General features: G+C 54.5%; 24 non-coding genes across 24 annotated transcripts; all 24 read right to left on the bottom strand.

The window, feature by feature from the left end:
- Positions 1-162: 162 nt before the first annotated feature.
- On the bottom strand, positions 163-278 carry LOC138564723 (U5 spliceosomal RNA). The gene has a single exon (XR_011300656.1). It is a non-coding gene; the product is annotated as a U5 spliceosomal RNA (small nuclear RNA).
- Positions 279-1,048: 770 nt separating this feature from the next.
- Positions 1,049-1,164, bottom strand: LOC138564722 (U5 spliceosomal RNA). The gene has a single exon (XR_011300655.1). It is a non-coding gene; the product is annotated as a U5 spliceosomal RNA (small nuclear RNA).
- A 776-nt stretch (positions 1,165-1,940) lies between these two features.
- LOC138564721 (U5 spliceosomal RNA) lies at positions 1,941-2,056 on the bottom strand. Its single transcript, XR_011300654.1, has one exon. It is a non-coding gene; the product is annotated as a U5 spliceosomal RNA (small nuclear RNA).
- An 805-nt stretch (positions 2,057-2,861) lies between these two features.
- On the bottom strand, positions 2,862-2,977 carry LOC138564720 (U5 spliceosomal RNA). The gene has a single exon (XR_011300653.1). It is a non-coding gene; the product is annotated as a U5 spliceosomal RNA (small nuclear RNA).
- A 775-nt stretch (positions 2,978-3,752) lies between these two features.
- On the bottom strand, positions 3,753-3,868 carry LOC138564717 (U5 spliceosomal RNA). Its single transcript, XR_011300651.1, has one exon. It is a non-coding gene; the product is annotated as a U5 spliceosomal RNA (small nuclear RNA).
- Positions 3,869-4,644: 776 nt separating this feature from the next.
- LOC138564716 (U5 spliceosomal RNA) lies at positions 4,645-4,760 on the bottom strand. Its single transcript, XR_011300650.1, has one exon. It is a non-coding gene; the product is annotated as a U5 spliceosomal RNA (small nuclear RNA).
- Positions 4,761-5,530: 770 nt separating this feature from the next.
- On the bottom strand, positions 5,531-5,646 carry LOC138564715 (U5 spliceosomal RNA). Its single transcript, XR_011300649.1, has one exon. It is a non-coding gene; the product is annotated as a U5 spliceosomal RNA (small nuclear RNA).
- Positions 5,647-6,451: 805 nt separating this feature from the next.
- LOC138564714 (U5 spliceosomal RNA) lies at positions 6,452-6,567 on the bottom strand. The gene has a single exon (XR_011300648.1). It is a non-coding gene; the product is annotated as a U5 spliceosomal RNA (small nuclear RNA).
- A 747-nt stretch (positions 6,568-7,314) lies between these two features.
- Positions 7,315-7,430, bottom strand: LOC138564713 (U5 spliceosomal RNA). The gene has a single exon (XR_011300647.1). It is a non-coding gene; the product is annotated as a U5 spliceosomal RNA (small nuclear RNA).
- Positions 7,431-8,234: 804 nt separating this feature from the next.
- Positions 8,235-8,350, bottom strand: LOC138564952 (U5 spliceosomal RNA). The gene has a single exon (XR_011300877.1). It is a non-coding gene; the product is annotated as a U5 spliceosomal RNA (small nuclear RNA).
- Positions 8,351-9,126: 776 nt separating this feature from the next.
- LOC138564712 (U5 spliceosomal RNA) lies at positions 9,127-9,242 on the bottom strand. The gene has a single exon (XR_011300646.1). It is a non-coding gene; the product is annotated as a U5 spliceosomal RNA (small nuclear RNA).
- Positions 9,243-10,018: 776 nt separating this feature from the next.
- On the bottom strand, positions 10,019-10,134 carry LOC138564711 (U5 spliceosomal RNA). The gene has a single exon (XR_011300645.1). It is a non-coding gene; the product is annotated as a U5 spliceosomal RNA (small nuclear RNA).
- Positions 10,135-10,904: 770 nt separating this feature from the next.
- LOC138564950 (U5 spliceosomal RNA) lies at positions 10,905-11,020 on the bottom strand. The gene has a single exon (XR_011300875.1). It is a non-coding gene; the product is annotated as a U5 spliceosomal RNA (small nuclear RNA).
- Positions 11,021-11,790: 770 nt separating this feature from the next.
- On the bottom strand, positions 11,791-11,906 carry LOC138564710 (U5 spliceosomal RNA). The gene has a single exon (XR_011300644.1). It is a non-coding gene; the product is annotated as a U5 spliceosomal RNA (small nuclear RNA).
- Positions 11,907-12,680: 774 nt separating this feature from the next.
- Positions 12,681-12,796, bottom strand: LOC138564709 (U5 spliceosomal RNA). Its single transcript, XR_011300643.1, has one exon. It is a non-coding gene; the product is annotated as a U5 spliceosomal RNA (small nuclear RNA).
- An 805-nt stretch (positions 12,797-13,601) lies between these two features.
- Positions 13,602-13,717, bottom strand: LOC138564708 (U5 spliceosomal RNA). Its single transcript, XR_011300642.1, has one exon. It is a non-coding gene; the product is annotated as a U5 spliceosomal RNA (small nuclear RNA).
- Positions 13,718-14,493: 776 nt separating this feature from the next.
- LOC138564706 (U5 spliceosomal RNA) lies at positions 14,494-14,609 on the bottom strand. Its single transcript, XR_011300641.1, has one exon. It is a non-coding gene; the product is annotated as a U5 spliceosomal RNA (small nuclear RNA).
- A 770-nt stretch (positions 14,610-15,379) lies between these two features.
- On the bottom strand, positions 15,380-15,495 carry LOC138564940 (U5 spliceosomal RNA). The gene has a single exon (XR_011300865.1). It is a non-coding gene; the product is annotated as a U5 spliceosomal RNA (small nuclear RNA).
- Positions 15,496-16,300: 805 nt separating this feature from the next.
- Positions 16,301-16,416, bottom strand: LOC138564705 (U5 spliceosomal RNA). The gene has a single exon (XR_011300640.1). It is a non-coding gene; the product is annotated as a U5 spliceosomal RNA (small nuclear RNA).
- A 770-nt stretch (positions 16,417-17,186) lies between these two features.
- LOC138564704 (U5 spliceosomal RNA) lies at positions 17,187-17,302 on the bottom strand. The gene has a single exon (XR_011300639.1). It is a non-coding gene; the product is annotated as a U5 spliceosomal RNA (small nuclear RNA).
- A 776-nt stretch (positions 17,303-18,078) lies between these two features.
- On the bottom strand, positions 18,079-18,194 carry LOC138564703 (U5 spliceosomal RNA). The gene has a single exon (XR_011300638.1). It is a non-coding gene; the product is annotated as a U5 spliceosomal RNA (small nuclear RNA).
- Positions 18,195-18,964: 770 nt separating this feature from the next.
- LOC138564702 (U5 spliceosomal RNA) lies at positions 18,965-19,080 on the bottom strand. Its single transcript, XR_011300637.1, has one exon. It is a non-coding gene; the product is annotated as a U5 spliceosomal RNA (small nuclear RNA).
- A 776-nt stretch (positions 19,081-19,856) lies between these two features.
- On the bottom strand, positions 19,857-19,972 carry LOC138564701 (U5 spliceosomal RNA). Its single transcript, XR_011300636.1, has one exon. It is a non-coding gene; the product is annotated as a U5 spliceosomal RNA (small nuclear RNA).
- Positions 19,973-20,778: 806 nt separating this feature from the next.
- On the bottom strand, positions 20,779-20,894 carry LOC138564700 (U5 spliceosomal RNA). Its single transcript, XR_011300635.1, has one exon. It is a non-coding gene; the product is annotated as a U5 spliceosomal RNA (small nuclear RNA).
- Positions 20,895-21,284: the final 390 nt, after the last annotated feature.

Genomic DNA, 21,284 nt, shown 5'->3' with positions numbered 1-21,284 from the left:
AAGGCTCCCCCCTCTGGCTACCACTGCAAGGCATCAGCCTGGCTGTGCTGCGAGGACCCCTGCAAAGGCTGACTGACAGCTGGGGGGTGCAAGCCAACAGCTGAAAAGCAGGCTTTGGGCTTTCATTTGCTCTGTTTCTTTTTTTTTTTAACCAGCATAGGTAACCCTGCACTTGGCAGGGCTTCAAAAAATTGAGTGAAACTCTTTAATGTTCCTCTCCACGGAAATCTTTAGTAAAAGGCGAAAGATTTATTCGGTTTGAAGAGAAACCAGAGTATGCGCTCTAGTGGCCCCGACTGCGGCCGCAAAAAATGCAACACCTCACTAGCTCAGGGTGACTTAGTGAAGCAGTGCACACGATGACGCTTTTTGAGATGAAGCGAATGGAGAATGCTATCGGGCTCCGAACCCGTGGCAGAATGACTTTATTTGCAAGCAATCCCATCCAAAGTCATGAAACCTGGCAGGGGATTGTGGGTATGCAAATTTCTCCAGACCGCAGGCCATGTGACATTGGCCAAAAGGCAGGCAGAGTCTGCCTTTGCCTGAGGACTCCCCTCGTTTACATAAGGTCTAGGGCTTCTGGGAGGCAGGCGTGAGATTTTCTTTTGGGCCCCAGAGATGGGGCTCCTCCCCCAGGATGTTGAAGAAGCAGCCCGCTCTCTCCTTTCTCAGGACACAGGGGTCATTTTCCGCCCTCACCCTGTCTTGTACGGGTGCTGGGCCTCCTGGGCTGCCAGCGGGCAAAGGACGGCGTTTGTCAGGCGTTCGTCAGCCGATCGGGGCCCGGGCCCAAACCCCTGCCCACTGGGGCCATATCCTCCTGGATGCTAGCTTGGAGCCAGCCTCTGCTGGCTCACCAGCAGGTGGCGACAGCAGCAAGCATTAGCTAAAGGCTCCCCCCTCTGGCTACCACTGCAAGGCATCAGCCTGGCTGTGCTGCGAGGACCCCTGCAAAGGCTGACTGACAGCTGGGGGGTGCAAGCCAACAGCTGAAAAGCAGGCTTTGCGCTTTCATTTGCTCTGTTTTTTTTTAACCAGCATAGGTAACCCTGCACTTGGCAGGGCTTCAAAAAATTGAGTGAAACTCTTTAATGTTCCTCTCCACGGAAATCTTTAGTAAAAGGCGAAAGATTTATTCGGTTTGAAGAGAAACCAGAGTATGCGCTCTAGTGGCCCCGACTGCGGCCGCAAAAAATGCAACACCTCACTAGCTCAGGGTGACTTAGTGAAGCAGTGCACACAATGACGCTTTTTGAGATGAAGCGAATGGAAAATGCTATCGGGCTCCGAACCCCTGGCAGAATGACTTTATTTGCAAGCAATCCCATCCAAAGTCATGAAACCTGGCAGGGGATTGTGGGTATGCAAATTTCTCCAGACCGCAGGCCATGTGACATTGGCCAAAAGGCAGGCAGAGTCTGCCTTTGCCTGAGGACTCCCCTCGTTTACATAAGGTCTAGGGCTTCTGGGAGGCAGGCGTGAGATTTTCTTTTGGGCCCCAGAGATGGGGCTCCTCCCCCAGGATGTTGAAGAAGCAGCCCGCTCTCTCCTTTCTCAGGACACAGGGGTCATTTTCCGCCCTCACCCTGTCTTGCACGGGTGCTGGGCCTCCTGGGCTGCCAGCGGGCAAAGGACGGCGTTTGTCAGGCGTTCGTCAGCCGATCGGGGCCCGGGCCCAAACCCCTGCCCACTGGGGCCATATCCTCCTGGATGCTAGCTTGGAGCCAGCCTCTGCTGGCTCACCAGCAGGTGGCAACAGCAGCAAGCATTAGCTAAAGGCTCCCCCCTCTGGCTACCACTGCAAGGCATCAGCCTGGCTGTGCTGCGAGGACCCCTGCAAAGGCTGACTGACAGCTGGGGGGTGCAAGCCAACAGCTGAAAAGCAGGCTTTGCGCTTTCATTTGCTCTGTTTCTTTTTTTTTTTAACCAGCATAGGTAACCCTGCACTTGGCAGGGCTTCAAAAAATTGAGTGAAACTCTTTAATGTTCCTCTCCACGGAAATCTTTAGTAAAAGGCGAAAGATTTATTCGGTTTGAAGAGAAACCAGAGTATGCGCTCTAGTGGCCCCGACTGCGGCCGCAAAAAATGCAACACCTCACTAGCTCAGGGTGACTTAGTGAAGCAGTGCACACGATGACGCTTTTTGAGATGAAGCGAATGGAGAATGCTATCGGGCTCCGAACCCGTGGCAGAATGACTTTATTTGCAAGCAATCCCATCCAAAGTCATGAAACCTGGCAGGGGATTGTGGGTATGCAAATTTCTCCAGACCGCAGGCCATGTGACATTGGCCAAAAGGCAGGCAGAGTCTGCCTTTGCCTGAGGACTCCCCTCGTTTACATAAGGTCTAGGGCTTCTGGGAGGCAGGCGTGAGATTTTCTTTTGGGCCCCAGAGATGGGGCTCCTCCCCCAGGATGTTGAAAAAGCAGCCCGCTCTCTCCTTTCTCAGGACACAGGGGTCATTTTCCGCCCTCACCCTGTCTTGCACGGGTGCTGGGCCTCCTGGGCTGCCAGGTTCTTTTGCCCGCCAGGCCAAAGCCCGCCGGGCAAAGGACGGCGTTTGTCAGGCGTTTGTCAGCCGATCGGGGCCCGGGCCCAAACCCCTGCCCACTGGGGCCATATCCTCCTGGATGCTAGCTTGGAGCCAGCCTCTGCTGGCTCACCAGCAGGTGGCGACAGCAGCAAGCATTAGCTAAAGGCTCCCCCCTCTGGCTACCACTGCAAGGCATCAGCCTGGCTGTGCTGCGAGGACCCCTGCAAAGGCTGACTGACAGCTGAGGGGTGCAAGCCAACAGCTGAAAAGCAGGCTTTGCGCTTTCATTTGCTCTGTTTCTTTTTTTTTTTAACCAGCATAGGTAACCCTGCACTTGGCAGGGCTTCAAAAAATTGAGTGAAACTCTTTAATGTTCCTCTCCACGGAAATCTTTAGTAAAAGGCGAAAGATTTATTCGGTTTGAAGAGAAACCAGAGTATGCGCTCTAGTGGCCCCGACTGCGGCCGCAAAAAATGCAACACCTCACTAGCTCAGGGTGACTTAGTGAAGCAGTGCACACGATGACGCTTTTTGAGATGAAGCGAATGGAGAATGCTATCGGGCTCCGAACCCGTGGCAGAATGACTTTATTTGCAAGCAATCCCATCCAAAGTCATGAAACCTGGCAGGGGATTGTGGGTATGCAAATTTCTCCAGACCGCAGGCCATGTGACATTGGCCAAAAGGCAGGCAGAGTCTGCCTTTGCCTGAGGACTCCCCTCGTTTACATAAGGTCTAGGGCTTCTGGGAGGCAGGCGTGAGATTTTCTTTTGGGCCCCAGAGATGGGGCTCCTCCCCCAGGATGTTGAAGAAGCAGCCCGCTCTCTCCTTTCTCAGGACACAGGGGTCATTTTCCGCCCTCACCCTGTCTTGCACGGGTGCTGGGCCTTCTGGGCTGCCAGCGGGCAAAGGACGGCGTTTGTCAGGCGTTCGTCAGCCGATCGGGGCCCGGGCCCAAACCCCTGCCCACTGGGGCCATATCCTCCTGGATGCTAGCTTGGAGCCAGCCTCTGCTGGCTCACCAGCAGGTGGCGACAGCAGCAAGCATTAGCTAAAGGCTCCCCCCTCTGGCTACCACTGCAAGGCATCAGCCTGGCTGTGCTGCGAGGACCCCTGCAAAGGCTGACTGACAGCTGGGGGGTGCAAGCCAACAGCTGAAAAGCAGGCTTTGCGCTTTCATTTGCTCTGTTTCTTTTTTTTTTAACCAGCATAGGTAACCCTGCACTTGGCAGGGCTTCAAAAAATTGAGTGAAACTCTTTAATGTTCCTCTCCACGGAAATCTTTAGTAAAAGGCGAAAGATTTATTCGGTTTGAAGAGAAACCAGAGTATGCGCTCTAGTGGCCCCGACTGCGGCCGCAAAAAATGCAACACCTCACTAGCTCAGGGTGACTTAGTGAAGCAGTGCACACGATGACGCTTTTTGAGATGAAGCGAATGGAGAATGCTATCGGGCTCCGAACCCGTGGCAGAATGACTTTATTTGCAAGCAATCCCATCCAAAGTCATGAAACCTGGCAGGGGATTGTGGGTATGCAAATTTCTCCAGACCGCAGGCCATGTGACATTGGCCAAAAGGCAGGCAGAGTCTGCCTTTGCCTGAGGACTCCCCTCGTTTACATAAGGTCTAGGGCTTCTGGGAGGCAGGCGTGAGATTTTCTTTTGGGCCCCAGAGATGGGGCTCCTCCCCCAGGATGTTGAAAAAGCAGCCCGCTCTCTCCTTTCTCAGGACACAGGGGTCATTTTCCGCCCTCACCCTGTCTTGCACGGGTGCTGGGCCTCCTGGGCTGCCAGCGGGCAAAGGACGGCGTTTGTCAGGCGTTCGTCAGCCGATCGGGGCCCGGGCCCAAACCCCTGCCCACTGGGGCCATATCCTCCTGGATGCTAGCTTGGAGCCAGCCTCTGCTGGCTCACCAGCAGGTGGCGACAGCAGCAAGCATTAGCTAAAGGCTCCCCCCTCTGGCTACCACTGCAAGGCATCAGCCTGGCTGTGCTGCGAGGACCCCTGCAAAGGCTGACTGACAGCTGGGGGGTGCAAGCCAACAGCTGAAAAGCAGGCTTTGCGCTTTCATTTGCTCTGTTTCTTTTTTTTTTTAACCAGCATAGGTAACCCTGCACTTGGCAGGGCTTCAAAAAATTGAGTGAAACTCTTTAATGTTCCTCTCCACGGAAATCTTTAGTAAAAGGCGAAAGATTTATTCGGTTTGAAGAGAAACCAGAGTATGCGCTCTAGTGGCCCCGACTGCGGCCGCAAAAAATGCAACACCTCACTAGCTCAGGGTGACTTAGTGAAGCAGTGCACACGATGACGCTTTTTGAGATGAAGCGAATGGAGAATGCTATCGGGCTCCGAACCCGTGGCAGAATGACTTTATTTGCAAGCAATCCCATCCAAAGTCATGAAACCTGGCAGGGGATTGTGGGTATGCAAATTTCTCCAGACCGCAGGCCATGTGACATTGGCCAAAAGGCAGGCAGAGTCTGCCTTTGCCTGAGGACTCCCCTCGTTTACATAAGGTCTAGGGCTTCTGGGAGGCAGGCGTGAGATTTTCTTTTGGGCCCCAGAGATGGGGCTCCTCCCCCAGGATGTTGAAGAAGCAGCCCGCTCTCTCCTTTCTCAGGACACAGGGGTCATTTTCCGCCCTCACCCTGTCTTGCACGGGTGCTGGGCCTCCTGGGCTGCCAGCGGGCAAAGGACGGCGTTTGTCAGGCGTTCGTCAGCCGATCGGGGCCCGGGCCCAAACCCCTGCCCACTGGGGCCATATCCTCCTGGATGCTAGCTTGGAGCCAGCCTCTGCTGGCTCACCAGCAGGTGGCGACAGCAGCAAGCATTAGCTAAAGGCTCCCCCCTCTGGCTACCACTGCAAGGCATCAGCCTGGCTGTGCTGCGAGGACCCCTGCAAAGGCTGACTGACAGCTGGGGGGTGCAAGCCAACAGCTGAAAAGCAGGCTTTGCGCTTTCATTTGCTCTGTTTCTTTTTAACCAGCATAGGTAACCCTGCACTTGGCAGGGCTTCAAAAAATTGAGTGAAACTCTTTAATGTTCCTCTCCACGGAAATCTTTAGTAAAAGGCGAAAGATTTATTCGGTTTGAAGAGAAACCAGAGTATGCGCTCTAGTGGCCCCGACTGCGGCCGCAAAAAATGCAACACCTCACTAGCTCAGGGTGACTTAGTGAAGCAGTGCACACGATGACGCTTTTTGAGATGAAGCGAATGGAGAATGCTATCGGGCTCCGAACCCGTGGCAGAATGACTTTATTTGCAAGCAATCCCATCCAAAGTCATGAAACCTGGCAGGGGATTGTGGGTATGCAAATTTCTCCAGACCGCAGGCCATGTGACATTGGCCAAAAGGCAGGCAGAGTCTGCCTTTGCCTGAGGACTCCCCTCGTTTACATAAGGTCTAGGGCTTCTGGGAGGCAGGCGTGAGATTTTCTTTTGGGCCCCAGAGATGGGGCTCCTCCCCCAGGATGTTGAAAAAGCAGCCCGCTCTCTCCTTTCTCAGGACACAGGGGTCATTTTCCGCCCTCACCCTGTCTTGCACGGGTGCTGGGCCTCCTGGGCTGCCAGGTTCTTTTGCCCGCCAGGGCAAAGCCCGCCGGGCAAAGGACGGCGTTTGTCAGGCGTTTGTCAGCCGATCGGGGCCCGGGCCCAAACCCCTGCCCACTGGGGCCATATCCTCCTGGATGCTAGCTTGGAGCCAGCCTCTGCTGGCTCACCAGCAGGTGGCGACAGCAGCAAGCATTAGCTAAAGGCTCCCCCCTCTGGCTACCACTGCAAGGCATCAGCCTGGCTGTGCTGCAAGGACCCCTGCAAAGGCTGACTGACAGCTGGGGGGTGCAAGCCAACAGCTGAAAAGCAGGCTTTGCGCTTTCATTTGCTCTGTTTCTTTTTTTTTTTAACCAGCATAGGTAACCCTGCACTTGGCAGGGCTTCAAAAAATTGAGTGAAACTCTTTAATGTTCCTCTCCACGGAAATCTTTAGTAAAAGGCGAAAGATTTATTCGGTTTGAAGAGAAACCAGAGTATGCGCTCTAGTGGCCCCGACTGCGGCCGCAAAAAATGCAACACCTCACTAGCTCAGGGTGACTTAGTGAAGCAGTGCACACGATGACGCTTTTTGAGATGAAGCGAATGGAGAATGCTATCGGGCTCCGAACCCGTGGCAGAATGACTTTATTTGCAAGCAATCCCATCCAAAGTCATGAAACCTGGCAGGGGATTGTGGGTATGCAAATTTCTCCAGACCGCAGGCCATGTGACATTGGCCAAAAGGCAGGCAGAGTCTGCCTTTGCCTGAGGACTCCCCTCGTTTACATAAGGTCTAGGGCTTCTGGGAGGCAGGCGTGAGATTTTCTTTTGGGCCCCAGAGATGGGGCTCCTCCCCCAGGATGTTGAAGAAGCAGCCCGCTCTCTCCTTTCTCAGGACACAGGGGTCATTTTCCGCCCTCACCCTGTCTTGCACGGGTGCTGGGCCTCCTGGGCTGCCAGCGGGCAAAGGACGGGGCCCGGGCCCAAACCCCTGCCCACTGGGGCCATATCCTCCTGGATGCTAGCTTGGAGCCAGCCTCTGCTGGCTCACCAGCAGGTGGCGACAGCAGCAAGCATTAGCTAAAGGCTCCCCCCTCTGGCTACCACTGCAAGGCATCAGCCTGGCTGTGCTGCGAGGACCCCTGCAAAGGCTGACTGACAGCTGGGGGGTGCAAGCCAACAGCTGAAAAGCAGGCTTTGCGCTTTCATTTGCTCTGTTTCTTTTTTTTTTTAACCAGCATAGGTAACCCTGCACTTGGCAGGGCTTCAAAAAATTGAGTGAAACTCTTTAATGTTCCTCTCCACGGAAATCTTTAGTAAAAGGCGAAAGATTTATTCGGTTTGAAGAGAAACCAGAGTATGCGCTCTAGTGGCCCCGACTGCGGCCGCAAAAAATGCAACACCTCACTAGCTCAGGGTGACTTAGTGAAGCAGTGCACACGATGACGCTTTTTGAGATGAAGCGAATGGAGAATGCTATCGGGCTCCGAACCCGTGGCAGAATGACTTTATTTGCAAGCAATCCCATCCAAAGTCATGAAACCTGGCAGGGGATTGTGGGTATGCAAATTTCTCCAGACCGCAGGCCATGTGACATTGGCCAAAAGGCAGGCAGAGTCTGCCTTTGCCTGAGGACTCCCCTCGTTTACATAAGGTCTAGGGCTTCTGGGAGGCAGGCGTGAGATTTTCTTTTGGGCCCCAGAGATGGGGCTCCTCCCCCAGGATGTTGAAAAAGCAGCCCGCTCTCTCCTTTCTCAGGACACAGGGGTCATTTTCCGCCCTCACCCTGTCTTGCACGGGTGCTGGGCCTCCTGGGCTGCCAGGTTCTTTTGCCCGCCAGGGCAAAGCCCGCCGGGCAAAGGACGGCGTTTGTCAGGCGTTTGTCAGCCGATCGGGGCCCGGGCCCAAACCCCTGCCCACTGGGGCCATATCCTCCTGGATGCTAGCTTGGAGCCAGCCTCTGCTGGCTCACCAGCAGGTGGCGACAGCAGCAAGCATTAGCTAAAGGCTCCCCCCTCTGGCTACCACTGCAAGGCATCAGCCTGGCTGTGCTGCGAGGACCCCTGCAAAGGCTGACTGACAGCTGGGGGGTGCAAGCCAACAGCTGAAAAGCAGGCTTTGCGCTTTCATTTGCTCTGTTTCTTTTTTTTTTAACCAGCATAGGTAACCCTGCACTTGGCAGGGCTTCAAAAAATTGAGTGAAACTCTTTAATATTCCTCTCCACGGAAATCTTTAGTAAAAGGCGAAAGATTTATTCGGTTTGAAGAGAAACCAGAGTATGCGCTCTAGTGGCCCCGACTGCGGCCGCAAAAAATGCAACACCTCACTAGCTCAGGGTGACTTAGTGAAGCAGTGCACACGATGACGCTTTTTGAGATGAAGCGAATGGAGAATGCTATCGGGCTCCGAACCCGTGGCAGAATGACTTTATTTGCAAGCAATCCCATCCAAAGTCATGAAACCTGGCAGGGGATTGTGGGTATGCAAATTTCTCCAGACCGCAGGCCATGTGACATTGGCCAAAAGGCAGGCAGAGTCTGCCTTTGCCTGAGGACTCCCCTCGTTTACATAAGGTCTAGGGCTTCTGGGAGGCAGGCGTGAGATTTTCTTTTGGGCCCCAGAGATGGGGCTCCTCCCCCAGGATGTTGAAGAAGCAGCCCGCTCTCTCCTTTCTCAGGACACAGGGGTCATTTTCCGCCCTCACCCTGTCTTGCACGGGTGCTGGGCCTCCTGGGCTGCCAGCGGGCAAAGGACGGTGTTTGTCAGGCGTTCGTCAGCCGATCGGGGCCCGGGCCCAAACCCCTGCCCACTGGGGCCATATCCTCCTGGATGCTAGCTTGGAGCCAGCCTCTGCTGGCTCACCAGCAGGTGGCGACAGCAGCAAGCATTAGCTAAAGGCTCCCCCCTCTGGCTACCACTGCAAGGCATCAGCCTGGCTGTGCTGCGAGGACCCCTGCAAAGGCTGACTGACAGCTGGGGGGTGCAAGCCAACAGCTGAAAAGCAGGCTGTGCGCTTTCATTTGCTCTGTTTCTTTTTTTTTTTAACCAGCATAGGTAACCCTGCACTTGGCAGGGCTTCAAAAAATTGAGTGAAACTCTTTAATGTTCCTCTCCACGGAAATCTTTAGTAAAAGGCGAAAGATTTATTCGGTTTGAAGAGAAACCAGAGTATGCGCTCTAGTGGCCCCGACTGCGGCCGCAAAAAATGCAACACCTCACTAGCTCAGGGTGACTTAGTGAAGCAGTGCACACGATGACGCTTTTTGAGATGAAGCGAATGGAGAATGCTATCGGGCTCCGAACCCGTGGCAGAATGACTTTATTTGCAAGCAATCCCATCCAAAGTCATGAAACCTGGCAGGGGATTGTGGGTATGCAAATTTCTCCAGACCGCAGGCCATGTGACATTGGCCAAAAGGCAGGCAGAGTCTGCCTTTGCCTGAGGACTCCCCTCGTTTACATAAGGTCTAGGGCTTCTGGGAGGCAGGCGTGAGATTTTCTTTTGGGCCCCAGAGATGGGGCTCCTCCCCCAGGATGTTGAAAAAGCAGCCCGCTCTCTCCTTTCTCAGGACACAGGGGTCATTTTCCGCCCTCACCCTGTCTTGCACGGGTGCTGGGCCTCCTGGGCTGCCAGCGGGCAAAGGACGGCGTTTGTCAGGCGTTCGTCAGCCGATCGGGGCCCGGGCCCAAACCCCTGCCCACTGGGGCCATATCCTCCTGGATGCTAGCTTGGAGCCAGCCTCTGCTGGCTCACCAGCAGGTGGCGACAGCAGCAAGCATTAGCTAAAGGCTCCCCCCTCTGGCTACCACTGCAAGGCATCAGCCTGGCTGTGCTGCGAGGACCCCTGCAAAGGCTGACTGACAGCTGGGGGGTGCAAGCCAACAGCTGAAAAGCAGGCTTTGCGCTTTCATTTGCTCTGTTTCTTTTTTTTTTTAACCAGCATAGGTAACCCTGCACTTGGCAGGGCTTCAAAAAATTGAGTGAAACTCTTTAATGTTCCTCTCCACGGAAATCTTTAGTAAAAGGCGAAAGATTTATTCGGTTTGAAGAGAAACCAGAGTATGCGCTCTAGTGGCCCCGACTGCGGCCGCAAAAAATGCAACACCTCACTAGCTCAGGGTGACTTAGTGAAGCAGTGCACACGATGACGCTTTTTGAGATGAAGCGAATGGAGAATGCTATCGGGCTCCGAACCCGTGGCAGAATGACTTTATTTGCAAGCAATCCCATCCAAAGTCATGAAACCTGGCAGGGGATTGTGGGTATGCAAATTTCTCCAGACCGCAGGCCATGTGACATTGGCCAAAAGGCAGGCAGAGTCTGCCTTTGCCTGAGGACTCCCCTCGTTTACATAAGGTCTAGGGCTTCTGGGAGGCAGGCGTGAGATTTTCTTTTGGGCCCCAGAGATGGGGCTCCTCCCCCAGGATGTTGAAAAAGCAGCCCGCTCTCTCCTTTCTCAGGACACAGGGGTCATTTTCCGCCCTCACCCTGTCTTGCACGGGTGCTGGGCCTCCTGGGCTGCCAGCGGGCAAAGGACGGCGTTTGTCAGGCGTTCGTCAGCCGATCGGGGCCCGGGCCCAAACCCCTGCCCACTGGGGCCATATCCTCCTGGATGCTAGCTTGGAGCCAGCCTCTGCTGGCTCACCAGCAGGTGGCGACAGCAGCAAGCATTAGCTAAAGGCTCCCCCCTCTGGCTACCACTGCAAGGCATCAGCCTGGCTGTGCTGCGAGGACCCCTGCAAAGGCTGACTGACAGCTGGGGGGTGCAAGCCAACAGCTGAAAAGCAGGCTTTGCGCTTTCATTTGCTCTGTTTCTTTTTAACCAGCATAGGTAACCCTGCACTTGGCAGGGCTTCAAAAAATTGAGTGAAACTCTTTAATGTTCCTCTCCACGGAAATCTTTAGTAAAAGGCGAAAGATTTATTCAGTTTGAAGAGAAACCAGAGTATGCGCTCTAGTGGCCCCGACTGCGGCCGCAAAAAATGCAACACCTCACTAGCTCAGGGTGACTTAGTGAAGCAGTGCACACGATGACGCTTTTTGAGATGAAGCGAATGGAGAATGCTATCGGGCTCCGAACCCGTGGCAGAATGACTTTATTTGCAAGCAATCCCATCCAAAGTCATGAAACCTGGCAGGGGATTGTGGGTATGCAAATTTCTCCAGACCGCAGGCCATGTGACATTGGCCAAAAGGCAGGCAGAGTCTGCCTTTGCCTGAGGACTCCCCTCGTTTACATAAGGTCTAGGGCTTCTGGGAGGCAGGCGTGAGATTTTCTTTTGGGCCCCAGAGATGGGGCTCCTCCCCCAGGATGTTGAAGAAGCAGCCCGCTCTCTCCTTTCTCAGGACACAGGGGTCATTTTCCGCCCTCACCCTGTCTTGCACGGGTGCTGGGCCTCCTGGGCTGCCAGCGGGCAAAGGACGGCGTTTGTCAGGCGTTCGTCAGCCGATCGGGGCCCGGGCCCAAACCCCTGCCCACTGGGGCCATATCCTCCTGGATGCTAGCTTGGAGCCAGCCTCTGCTGGCTCACCAGCAGGTGGCGACAGCAGCAAGCATTAGCTAAAGGCTCCCCCCTCTGGCTACCACTGCAAGGCATCAGCCTGGCTGTGCTGCGAGGACCCCTGCAAAGGCTGACTGACAGCTGGGGGGTGCAAGCCAACAGCTGAAAAGCAGGCTTTGCGCTTTCATTTGCTCTGTTTCTTTTTAACCAGCATAGGTAACCCTGCACTTGGCAGGGCTTCAAAAAATTGAGTGAAACTCTTTAATGTTCCTCTCCACGGAAATCTTTAGTAAAAGGCGAAAGATTTATTCGGTTTGAAGAGAAACCAGAGTATGCGCTCTAGTGGCCCCGACTGCGGCCGCAAAAAATGCAACACCTCACTAGCTCAGGGTGACTTAGTGAAGCAGTGCACACGATGACGCTTTTTGAGATGAAGCGAATGGAGAATGCTATCGGGCTCCGAACCCGTGGCAGAATGACTTTATTTGCAAGCAATCCCATCCAAAGTCATGAAACCTGGCAGGGGATTGTGGGTATGCAAATTTCTCCAGACCGCAGGCCATGTGACATTGGCCAAAAGGCAGGCAGAGTCTGCCTTTGCCTGAGGACTCCCCTCATTTACATAAGGTCTAGGGCTTCTGGGAGGCAGGCGTGAGATTTTCTTTTGGGCCCCAGAGATGGGGCTCCTCCCCCAGGATGTTGAAGAAGCAGCCCGCTCTCTCCTTTCTCAGGACACAGGGGTCATTTTCCGCCCTCACCCTGTCTTGCACGGGTGCTGGGCCTCCTGGGCTGCCAGCGGGCAAAGGACGGCGTTTGTCAGGCGTTCGTCAGCTGATCGGGGCCCGGGCCCAAACCCCTGCCCACTGGGGCCATATCCTCCTGGATGCTAGCTTGGAGCCAGCCTCTGCTGGCTCACCAGCAGGTGGCGACAGCAGCAAGCATTAGCTAAAGGCTCCCCCCTCTGGCTACCACTGCAAGGCATCAGCCTGGCTGTGCTGCAAGGACCCCTGCAAAGGCTGACTGACAGCTGGGGGGTGCAAGCCAACAGCTGAAAAGCAGGCTTTGCGCTTTCATTTGCTCTTTCTTTTTTTTTTTAACCAGCATAGGTAACCCTGCACTTGGCAGGGCTTCAAAAAATTGAGTGAAACTCTTTAATGTTCCTCTCCACGGAAATCTTTAGTAAAAGGCGAAAGATTTATTCGGTTTGAAGAGAAACCAGAGTATGCGCTCTAGTGGCCCCGACTGCGGCCGCAAAAAATGCAACACCTCACTAGCTCAGGGTGACTTAGTGAAGCAGTGCACACGATGACGCTTTTTGAGATGAAGCGAATGGAGAATGCTATCGGGCTCCGAACCCGTGGCAGAATGACTTTATTTGCAAGCAATCCCATCCAAAGTCATGAAACCTGGCAGGGGATTGTGGGTATGCAAATTTCTCCAGACCGCAGGCCATGTGACATTGGCCAAAAGGCAGGCAGAGTCTGCCTTTGCCTGAGGACTCCCCTCGTTTACATAAGGTCTAGGGCTTCTGGGAGGCAGGCGTGAGATTTTCTTTTGGGCCCCAGAGATGGGGCTCCTCCCCCAGGATGTTGAAAAAGCAGCCCGCTCTCTCCTTTCTCAGGACACAGGGGTCATTTTCCGCCCTCACCCTGTCTTGCACGGGTGCTGGGCCTCCTGGGCTGCCAGGTTCTTTTGCCCGCCAGGGCAAAGCCCGCCGGGCAAAGGACGGCGTTTGTCAGGCGTTTGTCAGGCGATCGGGGCCCGGGCCCAAACCCCTGCCCACTGGGGCCATATCCTCCTGGATGCTAGCTTGGAGCCAGCCTCTGCTGGCTCACCAGCAGGTGGCGACAGCAGCAAGCATTAGCTAAAGGCTCCCCCCTCTGGCTACCACTGCAAGGCATCAGCCTGGCTGTGCTGCGAGGACCCCTGCAAAGGCTGACTGACAGCTGGGGGGTGCAAGCCAACAGCTGAAAAGCAGGCTTTGCGCTTTCATTTGCTCTGTTTCTTTTTTTTTTTAACCAGCATAGGTAACCCTGCACTTGGCAGGGCTTCAAAAAATTGAGTGAAACTCTTTAATGTTCCTCTCCACGGAAATCTTTAGTAAAAGGCGAAAGATTTATTCGGTTTGAAGAGAAACCAGAGTATGCGCTCTAGTGGCCCCGACTGCGGCCGCAAAAAATGCAACACCTCACTAGCTCAGGGTGACTTAGTGAAGCAGTGCACACGATGACGCTTTTTGAGATGAAGCGAATGGAGAATGCTATCGGGCTCCGAACCCGTGGCAGAATGACTTTATTTGCAAGCAATCCCATCCAAAGTCATGAAACCTGGCAGGGGATTGTGGGTATGCAAATTTCTCCAGACCGCAGGCCATGTGACATTGGCCAAAAGGCAGGCAGAGTCTGCCTTTGCCTGAGGACTCCCCTCGTTTACATAAGGTCTAGGGCTTCTGGGAGGCAGGCGTGAGATTTTCTTTTGGGCCCCAGAGATGGGGCTCCTCCCCCAGGATGTTGAAGAAGCAGCCCGCTCTCTCCTTTCTCAGGACACAGGGGTCATTTTCCGCCCTCACCCTGTCTTGCACGGGTGCTGGGCCTCCTGGGCTGCCAGCGGGCAAAGGACGGCGTTTGTCAGGCGTTCGTCAGCCGTTCGGGGCCCGGGCCCAAACCCCTGCCCACTGGGGCCATATCCTCCTGGATGCTAGCTTGGAGCCAGCCTCTGCTGGCTCACCAGCAGGTGGCGACAGCAGCAAGCATTAGCTAAAGGCTCCCCCCTCTGGCTACCACTGCAAGGCATCAGCCTGGCTGTGCTGCGAGGACCCCTGCAAAGGCTGACTGACAGCTGGGGGGTGCAAGCCAACAGCTGAAAAGCAGGCTTTGCGCTTTCATTTGCTCTGTTTCTTTTTTTTTTTAACCTGCATAGGTAACCCTGCACTTGGCAGGGCTTCAAAAAATTGAGTGAAACTCTTTAATGTTCCTCTCCACGGAAATCTTTAGTAAAAGGCGAAAGATTTATTCGGTTTGAAGAGAAACCAGAGTATGCGCTCTAGTGGCCCCGACTGCGGCCGCAAAAAATGCAACACCTCACTAGCTCAGGGTGACTTAGTGAAGCAGTGCACACGATGACGCTTTTTGAGATGAAGCGAATGGAGAATGCTATCGGGCTCCGAACCCGTGGCAGAATGACTTTATTTGCAAGCAATCCCATCCAAAGTCATGAAACCTGGCAGGGGATTGTGGGTATGCAAATTTCTCCAGACCGCAGGCCATGTGACATTGGCCAAAAGGCAGGCAGAGTCTGCCTTTGCCTGAGGACTCCCCTCGTTTACATAAGGTCTAGGGCTTCTGGGAGGCAGGCGTGAGATTTTCTTTTGGGCCCCAGAGATGGGGCTCCTCCCCCAGGATGTTGAAGAAGCAGCCCGCTCTCTCCTTTCTCAGGACACAGGGGTCATTTTCCGCCCTCACCCTGTCTTGCACGGGTGCTGGGCCTCCTGGGCTGCCAGCGGGCAAAGGACGGCGTTTGTCAGGCGTTCGTCAGCCGATCGGGGCCCGGGCCCAAACCCCTGCCCACTGGGGCCATATCCTCCTGGATGCTAGCTTGGAGCCAGCCTCTGCTGGCTCACCAGCAGGTGGCGACAGCAGCAAGCATTAGCTAAAGGCTCCCCCCTCTGGCTACCACTGCAAGGCATCAGCCTGGCTGTGCTGCGAGGACCCCTGCAAAGGCTGACTGACAGCTGGGGGGTGCAAGCCAACAGCTGAAAAGCAGGCTTTGCGCTTTCATTTGCTCTGTTTCTTTTTAACCAGCATAGGTAACCCTACACTTGGCAGGGCTTCAAAAAATTGAGTGAAACTCTTTAATGTTCCTCTCCACGGAAATCTTTAGTAAAAGGCGAAAGATTTATTCGGTTTGAAGAGAAACCAGAGTATGCGCTCTAGTGGCCCCGACTGCGGCCGCAAAAAATGCAACACCTCACTAGCTCAGGGTGACTTAGTGAAGCAGTGCACACGATGACGCTTTTTGAGATGAAGCGAATGGAGAATGCTATCGGGCTCCGAACCCGTGGCAGAATGACTTTATTTGCAAGCAATCCCATCCAAAGTCATGAAACCTGGCAGGGGATTGTGGGTATGCAAATTTCTCCAGACCGCAGGCCATGTGACATTGGCCAAAAGGCAGGCAGAGTCTGCCTTTGCCTGAGGACTCCCCTCGTTTACATAAGGTCTAGGGCTTCTGGGAGGCAGGCGTGAGATTTTCTTTTGGGCCCCAGAGATGGGGCTCCTCCCCCAGGATGTTGAAAAAGCAGCCCGCTCTCTCCTTTCTCAGGACACAGGGGTCATTTTCCGCCCTCACCCTGTCTTGCACGGGTGCTGGGCCTCCTGGGCTGCCAGGTTCTTTTGCCCGCCAGGGCAAAGCCCGCCGGGCAAAGGACGGCGTTTGTCAGGCGTTTGTCAGCCGATCGGGGCCCGGGCCCAAACCCCTGCCCACTGGGGCCATATCCTCCTGGATGCTAGCTTGGAGCCAGCCTCTGCTGGCTCACCAGCAGGTGGCGACAGCAGCAAGCATTAGCTAAAGGCTCCCCCCTCTGGCTACCACTGCAAGGCATCAGCCTGGCTGTGCTGCGAGGACCCCTGCAAAGGCTGACTGACAGCTGGGGGGTGCAAGCCAACAGCTGAAAAGCAGGCTTTGCGCTTTCATTTGCTCTGTTTCTTTTTTTTTTTAACCAGCATAGGTAACCCTGCACTTGGCAGGGCTTCAAAAAATTGAGTGAAACTCTTTAATGTTCCTCTCCACGGAAATCTTTAGTAAAAGGCGAAAGATTTATTCGGTTTGAAGAGAAACCAGAGTATGCGCTCTAGTGGCCCCGACTGCGGCCGCAAAAAATGCAACACCTCACTAGCTCAGGGTGACTTAGTGAAGCAGTGCACACGATGACGCTTTTTGAGATGAAGCGAATGGAGAATGCTATCGGGCTCCGAACCCGTGGCAGAATGACTTTATTTGCAAGCAATCCCATCCAAAGTCATGAAACCTGGCAGGGGATTGTGGGTATGCAAATTTCTCCAGACCGCAGGCCATGTGACATTGGCCAAAAGGCAGGCAGAGTCTGCCTTTGCCTGAGGACTCCCCTCGTTTACATAAGGTCTAGGGCTTCTGGGAGGCAGGCGTGAGATTTTCTTTTGGGCCCCAGAGATGGGGCTCCTCCCCCAGGATGTTGAAGAAGCAGCCCGCTCTCTCCTTTCTCAGGACACAGGGGTCATTTTCCGCCCTCACCCTGTCTTGCACGGGTGCTGGGCCTCCTGGGCTGCCAGCGGGCAAAGGACGGCGTTTGTCAGGCGTTCGTCAGCCGATCGGGGCCCGGGCCCAAACCCCTGCCCACTGGGGCCATATCCTCCTGGATGCTAGCTTGGAGCCAGCCTCTGCTGGCTCACCAGCAGGTGGCGACAGCAGCAAGCATTAGCTAAAGGCTCCCCCCTCTGGCTACCACTGCAAGGCATCAGCCTGGCTGTGCTGCGAGGACCCCTGCAAAGGCTGACTGACAGCTGGGGGGTGCAAGCCAACAGCTGAAAAGCAGGCTTTGCGCTTTCATTTGCTCTGTTTCTTTTTAACCAGCATAGGTAACCCTGCACTTGGCAGGGCTTCAAAAAATTGAGTGAAACTCTTTAATGTTCCTCTCCACGGAAATCTTTAGTAAAAGGCGAAAGATTTATTCGGTTTGAAGAGAAACCAGAGTATGCGCTCTAGTGGCCCCGACTGCGGCCGCAAAAAATGCAACACCTCACTAGCTCAGGGTGACTTAGTGAAGCAGTGCACACGATGACGCTTTTTGAGATGAAGCGAATGGAGAATGCTATCGGGCTCCGAACCCGTGGCAGAATGACTTTATTTGCAAGCAATCCCATCCAAAGTCATGAAACCTGGCAGGGGATTGTGGGTATGCAAATTTCTCCAGACCGCAGGCCATGTGACATTGGCCAAAAGGCAGGCAGAGTCTGCCTTTGCCTGAGGACTCCCCTCGTTTACATAAGGTCTAGGGCTTCTGGGAGGCAGGCGTGAGATTTTCTTTTGGGCCCCAGAGATGGGGCTCCTCCCCCAGGATGTTGAAGAAGCAGCCCGCTCTCTCCTTTCTCAGGACACAGGGGTCATTTTCCGCCCTCACCCTGTCTTGCACGGGTGCTGGGCCTCCTGGGCTGCCAGCGGGCAAAGGACGGCGTTTGTCAGGTGTTCGTCAGCCGATCGGGGCCCGGGCCCAAACCCCTGCCCACTGGGGCCATATCCTCCTGGATGCTAGCTTGGAGCCAGCCTCTGCTGGCTCACCAGCAGGTGGCAACAGCAGCAAGCATTAGCTAAAGGCTCCCCCCTCTGGCTACCACTGCAAGGCATCAGCCTGGCTGTGCTGCGAGGACCCCTGCAAAGGCTGACTGACAGCTGGGGGGTGCAAGCCAACAGCTGAAAAGCAGGCTTTGCGCTTTCATTTGCTCTGTTTCTTTTTTTTTTTAACCAGCATAGGTAACCCTGCACTTGGCAGGGCTTCAAAAAATTGAGTGAAACTCTTTAATGTTCCTCTCCACGGAAATCTTTAGTAAAAGGCGAAAGATTTATTCGGTTTGAAGAGAAACCAGAGTATGCGCTCTAGTGGCCCCGACTCCGGCCGCAAAAAATGCAACACCTCACTAGCTCAGGGTGACTTAGTGAAGCAGTGCACACGATGACGCTTTTTGAGATGAAGCGAATGGAGAATGCTATCGGGCTCCGAACCCGTGGCAGAATGACTTTATTTGCAAGCAATCCCATCCAAAGTCATGAAACCTGGCAGGGGATTGTGGGTATGCAAATTTCTCCAGACCGCAGGCCATGTGACATTGGCCAAAAGGCAGGCAGAGTCTGCCTTTGCCTGAGGACTCCCCTCGTTTACATAAGGTCTAGGGCTTCTGGGAGGCAGGCGTGAGATTTTCTTTTGGGCCCCAGAGATGGGGCTCCTCCCCCAGGATGTTGAAAAAGCAGCCCGCTCTCTCCTTTCTCAGGACACAGGGGTCATTTTCCGCCCTCACCCTGTCTTGCACGGGTGCTGGGCCTCCTGGGCTGCCAGCGGGCAAAGGACGGCGTTTGTCAGGCGTTCGTCAGCCGATCGGGGCCCGGGCCCAAACCCCTGCCCACTGGGGCCATATCCTCCTGGATGCTAGCTTGGAGCCAGCCTCTGCTGGCTCACCAGCAGGTGGCGACAGCAGCAAGCATTAGCTAAAGGCTCCCCCCTCTGGCTACCACTGCAAGGCATCAGCCTGGCTGTGCTGCGAGGACCCCTGCAAAGGCTGACTGACAGCTGGGGGGTGCAAGCCAACAGCTGAAAAGCAGGCTTTGCGCTTTCATTTGCTCTGTTTCTTTTTAACCAGCATAGGTAACCCTGCACTTGGCAGGGCTTCAAAAAATTGAGTGAAACTCTTTAATGTTCCTCTCCACGGAAATCTTTAGTAAAAGGCGAAAGATTTATTCGGTTTGAAGAGAAACCAGAGTATGCGCTCTAGTGGCCCCGACTGCGGCCGCAAAAAATGCAACACCTCACTAGCTCAGGGTGACTTAGTGAAGCAGTGCACACGATGACGCTTTTTGAGATGAAGCGAATGGAGAATGCTATCGGGCTCCGAACCCGTGGCAGAATGACTTTATTTGCAAGCAATCCCATCCAAAGTCATGAAACCTGGCAGGGGATTGTGGGTATGCAAATTTCTCCAGACCGCAGGCCATGTGACATTGGCCAAAAGGCAGGCAGAGTCTGCTTTTGCTTGAGGACTCCCCTCGTTTACATAAGGTCTAGGGCTTCTGGGAGGCAGGCGTGAGATTTTCTTTTGGGCCCCAGAGATGGGGCTCCTCCCCCAGGATGTTGAAGAAGCAGCCCGCTCTCTCCTTTCTCAGGACACAGGGGTCATTTTCCGCCCTCACCCTGTCTTGCACGGGTGCTGGGCCTCCTGGGCTGCCAGCGGGCAAAGGACGGCGTTTGTCAGGCGTTCGTCAGCCGATCGGGGCCCGGGCCCAAACCCCTGCCCACTGGGGCCATATCCTCCTGGATGCTAGCTTGGAGCCAGCCTCTGCTGGCTCACCAGCAGGTGGCGACAGCAGCAAGCATTAGCTAAAGGCTCCCCCCTCTGGCTACCACTGCAAGGCATCAGCCTGGCTGTGCTGCAAGGACCCCTGCAAAGGCTGACTGACAGCTGGGGGGTGCAAGCCAACAGCTGAAAAGCAGGCTTTGCGCTTTCATTTGCTCTGTTTCTTTTTTTTTTTAACCAGCATAGGTAACCCTGCACTTGGCAGGGCTTCAAAAAATTGAGTGAAACTCTTTAATGTTCCTCTCCACGGAAATCTTTAGTAAAAGGCGAAAGATTTATTCGGTTTGAAGAGAAACCAGAGTATGCGCTCTAGTGGCCCCGACTGCGGCCGCAAAAAATGCAACACCTCACTAGCTCAGGGTGACTTAGTGAAGCAGTGCACACGATGACGCTTTTTGAGATGAAGCGAATGGAGAATGCTATCGGGCTCCGAACCCGTGGCAGAATGACTTTATTTGCAAGCAATCCCATCCAAAGTCATGAAACCTGGCAGGGGATTGTGGGTATGCAAATTTCTCCAGACCGCAGGCCATGTGACATTGGCCAAAAGGCAGGCAGAGTCTGCCTTTGCCTGAGGACTCCCCTCGTTTACATAAGGTCTAGGGCTTCTGGGAGGCAGGCGTGAGATTTTCTTTTGGGCCCCAGAGATGGGGCTCCTCCCCCAGGATGTTGAAAAAGCAGCCCGCTCTCTCCTTTCTCAGGACACAGGGGTCATTTTCCGCCCTCACCCTGTCTTGCACGGGTGCTGGGCCTCCTGGGCTGCCAGGTTCTTTTGCCCGCCAGGGCAAAGCCCGCCGGGCAAAGGACGGCGTTTGTCAGGCGTTTGTCAGGCGATCGGGGCCCGGGCCCAAACCCCTGCCCACTGGGGCCATATCCTCCTGGATGCTAGCTTGGAGCCAGCCTCTGCTGGCTCACCAGCAGGTGGCGACAGCAGCAAGCATTAGCTAAAGGCTCCCCCCTCTGGCTACCACTGCAAGGCATCAGCCTGGCTGTGCTGCGAGGACCCCTGCAAAGGCTGACTGACAGCTGGGGGGTGCAAGCCAACAGCTGAAAAGCAGGCTTTGCGCTTTCATTTGCTCTGTTTCTTTTTTTTTTTTAACCAGCATAGGTAACCCTGCACTTGGCAGGGCTTCAAAAAATTGAGTGAAACTCTTTAATGTTCCTCTCCACGGAAATCTTTAGTAAAAGGCGAAAGATTTATTCGGTTTGAAGAGAAACCAGAGTATGCGCTCTAGTGGCCCCGACTGCGGCCGCAAAAAATGCAACACCTCACTAGCTCAGGGTGACTTAGTGAAGCAGTGCACACGATGACGCTTTTTGAGATGAAGCGAATGGAGAATGCTATCGGGCTCCGAACCCGTGGCAGAATGACTTTATTTGCAAGCAATCCCATCCAAAGTCATGAAACCTGGCAGGGGATTGTGGGTATGCAAATTTCTCCAGACCGCAGGCCATGTGACATTGGCCAAAAGGCAGGCAGAGTCTGCCTTTGCCTGAGGACTCCCCTCGTTTACATAAGGTCTAGGGCTTCTGGGAGGCAGGCGTGAGATTTTCTTTTGGGCCCCAGAGATGGGGCTCCTCCCCCAGGATGTTGAAAAAGCAGCCCGCTCTCTCCT

The sequence above is a fragment of the Ambystoma mexicanum genome, chromosome 1q, assembly GCF_040938575.1.
Source record: "Ambystoma mexicanum isolate Mex_15411 chromosome 1q, UKY_AmexF1_1, whole genome shotgun sequence".
Lineage (NCBI taxonomy): Eukaryota > Metazoa > Chordata > Amphibia > Caudata > Ambystomatidae > Ambystoma > Ambystoma mexicanum.
This window is presented reverse-complemented; position numbering and strand designations above follow the sequence as displayed.